This window comes from Gymnodraco acuticeps, unplaced genomic scaffold (assembly GCF_902827175.1).
Source record: "Gymnodraco acuticeps unplaced genomic scaffold, fGymAcu1.1, whole genome shotgun sequence".
NCBI lineage: Eukaryota > Metazoa > Chordata > Actinopteri > Perciformes > Bathydraconidae > Gymnodraco > Gymnodraco acuticeps.
Genome location: NW_022992216.1, coordinates 27118 through 39958, shown reverse-complemented (window position 1 = coordinate 39958; position 12841 = coordinate 27118).

Here is a 12841-nt window from a genome sequence, read left to right as displayed (position 1 = left end):
TGTGTGTGTGTGTGTGTGTGTGTGTGTGTGTGTGTGTGTGTGTGTGTGTGTGTGTGTGTGTGTGTGTGTGTGTGTGTGTGTGTGTGTGTGTGTCAACAATTTAAACTGGTTTGTATTAGATACCGATTGCTTCCATTCAGAATCTGTGTTACATTACATTGCATTTAGCTGACGCTTTTATCCAAAGCGACTTACAATAAGTACATTCGACCAGGAAGACACAACCTTGAAGAAAACAGAATCATATAAGTACATCAGGTTTCATAGAGCCAAACATTTCAAGTGCTACTCAACTGGCTTTAGTTAAGCCAGTCCTTTATTAGTATAAAAGTGCTTCGTTAATAGTTCTAACGCTCGAAGTGGAGTCGAAAGTCCCTCTGTTAGGACTACATAATCACTAAGTCCACCCATGATTGCACGTTGGTGTTACAGAGCGATGCTTCTAACAATATTTGAGTACAGACAACGGCTGCCATGCCCCATTGAAGTGAGTAGGCGTTGAAGCACATCTTTGTGGTGGCCAAACGGTGGTACTACAACATCTGTATCATTGGGCCCAGAAAGACCTTTGACTTACATTAGGAAAGAGACCTCTGTAAATCAGCGAATACATTTTTCTTCAGGTTAATCAACTACCCAGTACAAATACTTGAATACCACTGATTGAAATCATTAGGTCCTTAAGGTTGTAAAATGTGGATAATAATAAAGGACAACCCAAGTTTGCCATTTGCTCTTTTTACTCCACTGAGCTACTTTTATTGGATGAACAGGGCCCCGCCTCCATAAACTGTATTTAGTTGTCTTTACATCCACACCGGCTGCGAAGAGTACAAGTGAAGAAGCATAAACACAAACACTAGAAGAAGAAGAAGAAGAACAGAAAAGGCAATACTGGCTCAAAAATATATCCCTATTTTTGTTGTCTCTAAAACTCAGTACAGTATCTGAGCTATTTAAGGTGTTTTGGCAAGATGGACCCAAAGTATAAATATGTGTAGCAGCCAGGGAAGTGGTATGTTAAATTAGGGCTGCTCGATTATGGCAAAAATCATAATCTCGATTATTTGGGTGAATAATTGATATCACGATTATTAAAAACGATTATCCATTTACTTTGAAAACATCCATTTATTGAAAAACTAAATGTGAACGATATGTTTTTAATAGTTGACTACCTTGCACTTTAAGTATAATTCAACTGAAAAACCAATAAAAAAGTTTTTTTTTAAATAATAAAAAAATAAAAATAATCGTTTTATTTCGATTATGTTGTTTTCATAATCGTTGCAAGCCACAATCGTAATTGCGATTAAAATACGATTAATTGAGCAGCCCTATGTTAAATTGTGTGAATTTCTCAGTGCAGGTTGAGCAAATATATCAAATTGCTTATCCCCTTAATCTGTGTGTCAGTCGGGTGCACCTTTGTTTGCTGTTCTCCTGTCCCTTTGTCTTAAAGGAATTTAACCAGCAAGGCCTGTATACCTCTGACCGGGATGTGGTAGTTCTACACTAAGAAGCCCATGGAACATTCTGTTAAATGTGTTTACCATTTATTTATGTGGATTTGAAATGTCAACAAATTGAACAGGGTAGAAGTCGTATTCTTGCGTACAGGAGAATGTATCTCTGTAGTCATGCATTTGGGGGGATAGTACGCTTATCATTTAATAAGTGGAATCACAAATGAGAATTTAAATGAATGAACAACGGAGACTCTATAGAAGAGCTCAGCAGACCGTCAGCATATGTCGAGACTGAGACAGGAAGTGAGTCAAATTGAATAGAGTAGTTAAGAAGAAATGCCAATAGCATGTGAAAATGAAACCAAGCACAGATGGAAAATAGAACAGACATAGTGAATACAGGAGAATAAGAGGGTGTAATAATAATGTAATTACTTGGAGTCTCATGTTGATTGTCAAGGTCGTGATGGTGGGTGTTGACAGGTTTTGTGGATGGAATGTTGGAGGGTGAGCGGGTCTGCCTGCTGAAGTCGTGGAATGCAGACCTTCATATGCATGGAGATTTTTCTGCTCAATGATGTGATTGTCTTTCATTAGAAGGCTAGCAGAGGAGGGGGAGATTGAGGGGGTTAGGGGGGGACTTGGTTGAATATTACCATTCAAATCCATATTAACACCTGCTAAATGCCAAGTAATGGTACAATTTGTCTTTGGCTGCATCCTAGAGTAATAACCCTAACCCTATGTTGTGGGTATTACCAGCAGGGACAGAACCACTGATATGTTTTACACATTGTGAGTCTGTGTGTCATCATAGAAAAATCTGCTCCTGGGGAAGGATGAACCACAGAAGTCCTTTTGAGTAATATTCCAAGTGTTTGTCTGGTTTGTCTTGATGTGGACCACTGTAACCGTACAGAAAACTTCACACGTGTTTGAGATAAAAAATTAAGGTCCAGTTCAAAGATGGGCGTGGTCCAAGAAAGGGGTGTGATTGGGTCATTGGCCTTTTTACTTAACTCTATGCCCTGGCCTGATTTGGTGTCACAAGACTTTAAAGCAGTTTAGATTAAATGAAAGACAGAGTTTAAGACAAGTTTGGACATAAGAGAAAGTGGGGACGGGACCATTTCCCCCCTACTTTAAGAGCAATCTGGCCCCATGGCTGATGTGATCTCACCACAAGATGATCTTGAGTTTGTGAAAGAATCTGTTCATGCAGACATTCACTATAAACCAATCATATCAAAGTAATTAATAGCACATGAAGGATTCTGACCACTTGTTCTGTATTCTAGCGTCCATGTCCTCAGTTTTTCCCCAACATGCTGTTAAACTACCTATTTTACAACTCTTAAAAGCTGCTCTGAGTTTATCACCACGGTGATACATTACCCGGTATACATTGTTTACCTTTGTTACCATAGAAACTGCAGACACGGCAATTAGCCCTCAGGTGCAAGCCTCAGGTGGCTCCCCTCATCGCTACGGTAACACCTGGATAAGAGATTGAGACCGAGGGAAGAACTGGATGGACATTCAGAAGGGACGGAGGTGAACATATGCCTGAAAGGTGTAATTGAATTGAGCAATTGTCTCACAGGAGTGGTACTGAGACCTGCCATTACCCTTTTCTCATCGTTTGCACTCAACCACTCCTGAGGTTGTAACTTTTTTAATAATGAGTAATTTTCCCAATTGTAGTGTTCCTTCTCATTTGTCTGTTGCGATCCCATGGGATGATCTCATTGGCTTGACAGGTATGATAATATCAATAATAATACCCTGCTGTTTGTGGACATAATGGAAAGGGCAGAAGAGAATGTGTTACAATGGGACTGAATTGTTGCTTCTCTGTCACGATCTGTCTGTGTGGTGTTGTGTCTTGTATAGATCTGTCTTTGGTTTTCTGTCTGCGTTGTGTCTTGTATAGATCTGTCTTTGGTTTTCTGTCTGCGTTGTGTCTTGTCTAGATCTGTCTTTGGTTTTCTGTCTGCGTTGTCTTTTGTCTTGTTTAAATCTGTCTGTGGTTCCCTGTCGTTAGTTTCCCTGGTGTGTCTAATTTACCCGATTGTGTTCACCTGGTGTCCCTGTGTTTTCTCCTCCCTCCTCACCTGTGTCTTGTTTGTATAATTAGTCTTGTGTGTATTTAAGTTCTGGTTTTTCTGTCTGTCTTTGTCGGTTCGTCTTGTGTAATGACTTGGTCTGCGGTGAGTGTTCTGTTCAGTCTTTGTTAATAGTTTAGCCTTGAAATAAAGGAGTTATTTTTGTCGCTTTAATCTGCATTTGGGTCCTGCGTCCTACACACACCGTAACATCTCAATCATTCCTCAATCCTCCATAGTAAGACCTCCCCGGAGGTCGAAGTTAATCTGAAATGTTTCCATCTTATGCTTTGCAAGTTTGTTTCGTAACGGAAGAAATGTAAATATATTTATAAAACGGACAAGTCAAATCAAGCAATCTGATTGGTCGATAGCGTTTTTGCGGACCTTTTTGATTACATATTTGAAAACATCGTTGCTTGCTTTAAAAGTAGCTCAATTCATGATGTCAAACCTTGGAAAGTATCTAGATATCCCTGCCCTAATGCCAACGTAACTGCACACTGAATATGTTTTGCCATTTGATGTCTATGTCTGGACCGCTGCGTAAAAAGGAGGGTTTCTGCCCCGTTACTTCTCCGCTGTTTTCTTGTCCCAGTTTGAAAAGCAAACTGCTTGCAGTTTGCTTTTCAGCCCAACTGTATATAGTTTTTCTCAGACGCGGAGGAATACTGACTTGTTGTGAAAAGTAACTACAATTCTACCCGTGGTATACGCTCAGTATATCACGGCTAAGAACCAATCAGATTGCTTGATTTGACTTGTCCGTTTTATATATATATATATATTATATATATATATATATATATATATAATATATATAGATAACAAGTGAAGTCAGAGTTGTAATGAGTGAAAATCTTGTGTTAATATTCACCAAAAATTTGAAATTTTATCGAGTTGCGTCAAGATCATGGTGTGTTGTAACTCTCTCTTTCAACAGTTTCTGGTGAAAATAAAGTATTTGAGGACGCTGTACAATCACGTAGTCCAGTGGTTTTCACAGGGTCGGCTCTAGAACAAATCGAATGGGGGGGCAATAATTTACCAAGGTGGGGCACACACTGCCGTCAACAACCAACACACAAACACCATCGTAACTTCAATTTAAAAAAACATTCTGTAAAGTCTATTGGCTTTCACACACATTGCAGGGGTGTAGTGCTATTTTCTAGCGTACCTATGACCTGTGCATGCATTTTAAAAATATTGAAGTTAAATGCATCAATCTGGTGCACTTTGAGAGCAAAATGAAGAGATCTATGGATAGCCTACATCTCTCAGCATCCATATGAAACAGAACTGTACACAGATTTACTTTTTCTTTATGGATATTTTACTAATCACTCCCCTTTTAAATGGTATTCTTGTGTTACTGTCCTATAGTATTTCATACACGTTTTTAATTTATTCTCTTATTTTTTAAATAACTATAGGCTAATGATCATATAAATGTGTTCCTCGCAAATACTTGTTTCCATAAATGGTGACCAAACCGTTTGAGACCCACTGAGATAACTTACACTAAAGTTAACTATCTAAACACTGAGAAAGTCCTTACCTCACTGAGCTGAGGTTATACGATCCTCTCGTCTGACAGGAGAGGACTCTCCTCCACCTTGGTGTAGAAACAGCTCTTTATATCCGTTAGCATAGCTAGCTAACCAGATGCTAACAACAACATTCCTCAGGCTGTGTTTTATATTTGTATTCTTTATTTCTGATGTATTTCACACAAAAAAAAAAATCTCTCTGAAGAACCAGCACCTTACCGTGGTAGAGAGGTTTGTGTGCCCTGATGAACCTGGGGGCTGTGTTGTCTGGAACCTTGTGTTCCTGGTAGGGTTTCCCATGGCAAATTGGTCTCAGGCAAGGGGCCAGACTAAGATTGGTTCAAAAGACCTCATGAAAGACGATACAAGAAGTGAGGATACCCGGCCCGGAGGAAGCCCGGGGTCCCCTTCTGGAGCCAGGCCCAGAAGGAGGACTCGTCGGCGAGCGTCTGGTGGCCGGGCTTGCCACGGAGCCCGGCCGGGCCCAGCCCGAAAAGGCAACGTGGGCAACACCTCCGCTTCTCCGTCCCGCGGGCCCACCACCTACGGGAAACATCAATGGGGTCGGGTGCGCTGCCAGAAGGGTGGCAGTGAAAGCGGAGGGTCTCGACGGACCAGACCCGGGCGACAGAAGCTGGCTTTGGGGACGTGGAACGTCACCTCTTTGGGGGGGAAGGAGCCGGAGCTTGTGCGGGAGGTGGAGCGTTACCAGTTGGATCTGGTTGGGCTCACCTCTACGCACAGCGTCGGCTCTGGAACCTTACTTCTGGATAGGGGTTGGACTCTATTCTTCTCCGGAGTTGCTCAAGGTGTGAGGCGCCGGGCGGGTGTGGGGATACTCACAAGTCCCCGGTTAGGTGCTTCGTTGTTGGAGTTTACCCCAGTGGACGAGAGGGTCGCCTCCCTATGCCTGCGGGTTATGGGGGGGAAAACTCTGACTGTTGTGTGTGCTTATGCACCCAACAGCAGTTCAGAGTATACGGCCTTCTTGGAGACCCTGGAAAGAGTCCTGTATGGGGCTCCTGAAGGGGACTCTTTAATCTTGCTGGGAGACTTCAACGCACATGTGGGCAATGATGGAGACACTTGGAGGGGCGTGATTGGGAGGAACGGCCCCCCTGATCTGAACCGGAGTGGTGGTTTGTTACTGGACTTCTGTGCTAGTCATGGATTGGCCATAACAAACACCATGTTCGAACATAAGGATGCTCATAAGTGTACGTGGTACCAGAGCACCCTAGGCAGAAGGTCCATGATCGATTTCGTTATCGTATCATCGGACCTGAGGCCGTATGTTTTGGACACTCGGGTAAAGAGAGGGGCGGAGTTGTCAACTGATCACCATCTGGTGGTGAGTTGGGTCGAGTGGCGGGGGAAGCCTCTGGATAGACCTGGTAAGCCCAAACGTGTAGTTCGGGTGAACTGGGAACGTCTGGAGGAGGCCCAAGTTCAGGAGGCCTTCAACTCACACCTCCGGCGGAGCTTTTCGGGCATTCCTGTGGAGGTTGGGGACATTGAACCAGAGTGGTTGGTGTTCAAAGCCTCTATTGCCGAAGCCGCGGCGGGGAGCTGTGGTCTCAAGGTCCTAGGTGCCTCAAGGGGCGGTAACCCTCGAACCTCCTGGTGGACACCGGTGGTCAGGGAAGCCGTCCGACTGAAGAAGGAGGCCTTCAGGGATTTGTTATCCCGGGGGACTCCCGAGGCAGTTGCAAGGTACCGACAGGCCCGAAGGGCAGCAGCCTCATCCGTGGCCGAGGCAAAGCAGCGGGTGTGGGAGAAGTTTGGAGAAGACATGGAGAAGGACTTTCGGGCGGCACCAAAGTTGTTCTGGAAAACTGTCCGACACCTCAGGAGGGGGAAGCAGGGAACCATCCAAGCTGTGTACAGTAAGGATGGGACGTTGTTGACCTCAACTGATGGAGTGTTAGGGCGTTGGAAGGAACACTTTGAGGAACTCCTGAACCCGACAACTCCGCCCTCTATGTTAGAGGCAGAGCTGGAGTATGACGGGGGATCAACACCAATCTCCCGGTGGGAGGTCACTGAGGTCGTCAAACAACTCCACAGTGGCAAAGCCCCGGGGGTGGATGAGATCCGCCCGGAAATGCTGAAGGCTCTGGGTGTTGAGGGACTGTCATGGTTGACACGTCTCATCAACGTTGCGTGGAAGTCGGAAACAGTACCGAAGGAGTGGCAGACCGGGGTGGTGGTTCCCCTATTTAAAAAGGGGGATCAGAGGGTGTGTGCCAATTACAGAGGCATCACACTACTCAGCCTCCCCGGGAAAGTTTACTCTAAGGTACTCGAAAGGAGGGTCAGGCCGATTGTCGAACCTCAGATTGAGGAGGAACAATGCGGATTCCGTCCTGGTCGTGGAACGACGGATCAGCTTTTTACTCTCGCAAGGATCCTGGAGGGGGCCTGGGAGTACGCTTATCCGGTCTACATGTGTTTTGTAGACTTGGAGAAGGCGTATGACCGAGTTCCCAGGGAGTTACTGTGGGAGGTGCTGCGGGAGTATGGGGTGAGGGGGTCTCTACTCAGGGCCATCCAATCTCTGTACTCCCAAAGCGAGAGCTGTGTCCGGGTCCTCGGCAGTAAGTCGGACCCATTTCCGGTGAGGGTTGGCCTCCGCCAGGGCTGCGCTTTGTCACCAATCCTGTTTGTAATATACATGGATCGGATTTCGAGGCGTAGTCATGGGGGAGGGGGTCTGCAGTTCGGTGGACTAAGGATTGCACCACTGCTTTTTGCAGATGATGTGGTTCTAATGGCTTCATCGGTCTGCGACCTTCAGCACTCACTGGATCGGTTCGCAACCGAGTGTGAAGCGGCTGGGATGAGGATCAGCACCTCCAAATCTGAGGCCATGGTTCTCAGCAGGAAACCGATGGACTGTCCACTCCAGGTAGGGAATGAGTCCTTACCCCAAGTGAAGGAGTTCAAGTATCTCGGGGTCTTGTTCTCGAGTGAGGGAACAATGGAGCGTGAGATGGGCCGGAGAATCGGAGCAGCGGGGAGCGGTACTGCAGTCGCTTTACCGCACCGTTGTGACGAAAAGGGAGCTGAGCCAGAAGGCAAAGCTCTCAGTCTTCCGGGCCATTTTCGTTCCTACCCTCACCTATGGTCATGAAGGATGGGTCATGACCGAAAGAACGAGATCGCGGATACAAGCGGCCGAGATGGGTTTTCTCCGCAGGGTGGCTGGTGTCTCCCTTAGGGATAAGGTGAGAAGTTCGGTCATCAGGGAGGGACTCGGAGTTGAGCCGCTCCTCCTTCGCGTCGAAAGGAGCCAGTTGAGGTGGTTCGGGCACCTAGTTAGGATGCCACCTGGGCGCCTCCCTAGGGAGGTGTTCCAGGCACGTCCAGCTGGGAAGAGACCAAGGGGTAGACCTAGGACCAGGTGGAGGGATTATATCTCTTCGCTGGCCTGGGAGCGCCTTGGGATCCCCCAGTCAGAGCTGGTTGATGTCGCCAGGGAAAAGAAAGTTTGGGGCTCTCTGCTGGAACTGCTACCCCCGCGACCCGACCACGGATAAGCGGGAGAAGATGGATGGATGGGATGGTTTTCACTTATATGATTAAAAAAAAAAAAAAAACGGCAAAGTGGCAAGGCTTGCCCACCCTGCGTTGGGGGGGCACAGTGACTCATTTGGGGGGGCATGGCCCGCGAATGACCCCCCATGACGCCGACCCTGGGTTTTCAAACTGTGGGGCGCGACCCCTGGTGGGTTGCGGAGGTACTGCAGGGGGGGCGCGGGAAGATTGTTTTACTTTATTATTTTCTCCTTTTAGCTTTGTGAAGCACCTTGAGACGTTGTTTTTAAAGTGTGCTATATAAATCAAATTTATTATTATTATTAATAATATTATTCAATTGTAAACAAACACTGCTCGAAAATATCTCATTGGTCAGAGAGCTGTGGGCATAATGCTGCCTTTTGCAACATCCTACTTGTGTGAGATAGGCTTTTCTGCTGTTGCTGCCATCAAAACGAAATACAGATCAAAGCTGAACATTGAGAATGAACTGAGAGTGGCAGTCTCAAAACAACAGCCCCGCTTTGAGAAGATCTGCAAGGGACAGCAAGCACACACAAGTCATTGATAGACTATGTGTGGAATAGGAATGGTAAAGTGATGTGATCGTTTGCTACCTGCAGTAGAAATAGTAGTTAATTAATATATTTTCCTTAAAGACATTTTAATTTAAAAATCTACTACTCAGGGAAGAAGGCCAACCAGTTTTAATTAGGCCAAATTAATTCACAGTATCTATTACAAGCACTTTTGTTCATGTGTAATCCATAATAAAATATACAATTATAGTTGTATCTTCTTTTTAGAGAAAATGTAATGTTTTTACAACAATATAAAATTAATCCTACCAATATAGATGGGAACCAGGTTGGGGGGGGTCCCGAAAATATTTCCAATTACCCAAGGGCGGCCCGACTGAAAAAGTTTGGGAAGCACTGGCGTAGTCTATATCTTCCAGCTTTTCATTTGCTTCCTCCGCCCCACCTTTTTTCTTGTCCCATTATGAACCTGTTTATCACTTCAACATTACATAATGATATAAAAGTGCTCTGTGCAGCAGGTAGGCCTGGGTGGGGCTGTGTGTGTACAATATTTGTAGATGAGACTATTTGACCTACAGTCCAGAGGGGAGGAACACAAAACACACATTTAAAAAATGTCTCTTTGGAAGCTGGTCGCTGGTCAGAGTCTCGTTAACTTTAGATTAAGTGTTGTCATTGTGGAAGAAAATGAACCTCTGTTCACACACACACACACACACACACACACACACACACACACACACACACACACACACACACACACACACACACACACACACACACACACACACACACACACACACACACACACACACACACACACACACACAGAAAGGTGCGTGAGGATGGAATCTTGAGTCCTGGTAATTCAGGTTTCTTTTAGTTAGAGGGAGAAGAGTGATATGTTAGTAAGACACACACACACACACACGCGCGCACCTTGGAGGTAAAGTGCATGCATATTGTCCTTCAAGAGAGAATACGATGCATAGTTATTTTGGAAAACATGTTTTCTTTTAGCCTATTTACCTCGTAAACGTAATTAATACTCATTACATTGAAAAATGCATTATTTGTGATAATAAAATAATGGTTGTTAGTAATGTATTAGCGACCCCCACAGATGTAGGATTTCACTGCTTTCACAGGAGCTCAGACCCCTCCTTGGCTCCTACATAACTCAAACCCTGGTCAGTATCCGTTTGGCTAGTCCAAATCAGAGAGAATTTGATACTTTTGGGTTTGTTTCACAGTGCATCAATTAAAGCAGAAAAAAAAGGAATTATGTTTGGCGTCGTCAAAGGAGCAGGGCAGGAAATGCACTTGCAGGAGTCTTTGTTATTGGACAAAAATGTGGCAATGTTAGCACAGGAATTGTAGAACGCAGAACCACAACCGAGCGATTTGGAGAAGAATGAGTCAGAGATACATTTGTTGTTTCTACCAAACTCATTTGGAAAGCTTCAGAACGAATTCCTGCACTCCAGGCTCTGGATTTTCAACAAATCACACAAGAGCCCTTTCTCAGTTCTCTAATTTTTCACCTCCTTGGTAGTGACCCAAAAATCGATGTCAGTGCACTTGAAGGACATTTAATTTCTCTAAATGCAGATCGAGCATTGAGGAGGCTCTCTGGAGGAGCTATGACTGAGGATACACTGATGTGTATCCTCCGGGAATGTAACTACGGCAACAGTGATGTTTAAAAGAGGCGTGGCGCACGGCTGGACTGATCGGCTGGTTTGGTTTCCACTGGTTACTTTGAATAATTGTAAATAGAAATGTTTGCCCATAATTTAATTTCCCCGTTGTAGCGACCAGAGAGAGGGGAGGGAAATATATTCAGTCACCTCCTGTTGAGCGAGGGTCCTGGGTACTTCATAGTAGCTTTCCAATGCCCCTAATACTCAAATGGGATAAATGCAGGTACATTTCACTGTATCTACAGGTGTGTGACGATAAAAAAGGATTTGAATCCTCAATTTCCATTTCCATATCTAAAACCTTGATGATATATTGAACAACTCTTGTTTATTGAGACATGGTTTTAAGGACTTGATTGTGTGTAAAATGTATAAAAGACTTTGGTTATTCCCTACTGTTGGATATACTTGGTGTAATATATGTGACTGATCGATGTGCCACACAAGTGGTCAGTGTTATCGAACTCTCCACAGTGTTACTGAACTTTAACCCGATCTTTCCACATGTCTCTTACTAACTGCTGTTGACACACCATCAGACAAAAACACATACACACAACGCCCAGGGTGCATAGTGAAAATTCGAATTTTTGTTTGTTTCAGGAACATTTTTCCAGCTTTCTCCAGGTTTTATAACCCAGTCAACAAATAATATTTTTTGGCACAATTTGCTTTGAGCCAACCAAACATTAAACAGGGCAGCAAATAAGAAACTACTGTATGAATAAGTGTACCTCAAGCCAGAGTCGACTTTATGATTGCACACGTTGGGAATACCTGACCCCAAATAATTAAAGGACAAGTAGTGTTAGAGACCAAATGTTCTGGGTGTTACCCATGTTCTTCTTACAAAAGTGCCGAATCATCGCAGAAGTGATACAGATCCTCAACCTCCACATGTTTACTGACTAATTGACCCTTCTCATCTATGTAACCGGAAACCACAAGTTATGAAAGCACTAAGGTCACCTGAAAAGCTACTGCCTTTGATGCTTTGTTATATCTTTGCTGTTACCTATTTACTAGAACGCAGGAGGGATGATCAACTTCTGTTGGTCTTTATTAATAAAAAGTAGCCAGGAGTCATGTTACTTACCAGTAGAGATTAACCAGAAAATCAGGTTTAGGAACACAGTTGGCACACATTCATTGGGGAAAGTAGATGGATAATGTTACCTTGAGGAAGGGATATACAATACAATACAAGGCCCCACAGGAAACCAACCCCTATATTTGGAGGCCTTAAAATAATCTTATATAAAAACAATAAACAAAGGCAATTTTTTACAACGTAGCACAGCCTTACATAATTCTACCACTTAAATAATTGGACATTAGCAGAATGATTGGACATCATTAAAGGATATTGAACAAATTAAAAACTCGACTTCTTTGTTCTATCAAACACTAAAATGACTATAGTCTATTTTCCTTTTGATAGCAACAGGTCAGATCATTTTCTTTCTGCCAATACACATTTTCACAAATAGGTCTAGAATGCATCATAACCTCTCACAGAACCTCCTTCTGATAATGTTAGCTGTTGTTATGATGTTAACGTTTTTTTCCTAAAGTATCTCATGTACAATAAATACATGGGGGCTCCAGACTAATGGTGTCCAGTTGCACAGAGATGGTAAAGGAATTAGTTTGGACTATCAAAGAAACGCTCTGGGCATCCAGGGTACACTTTTTTGCCGTTGGGCCATTGGGCTATGCTAAATGTCAAACTATGCAGTATCTGAGTAGTAGTTTTTTTGTTATCAAGATTATTGTTTAATTTTAGGGAAATAAAGACCAGGGTTAAGCAACTGCCTCAATTCAGAGTGCGGCCCATGTGCCACTGTCGTCATCGTCTGATCTTAAAATCCACAATTCACAAAACAACCATGACCAAGTGTGCTTACATAGAGGCGGCCCAGTGGGCAA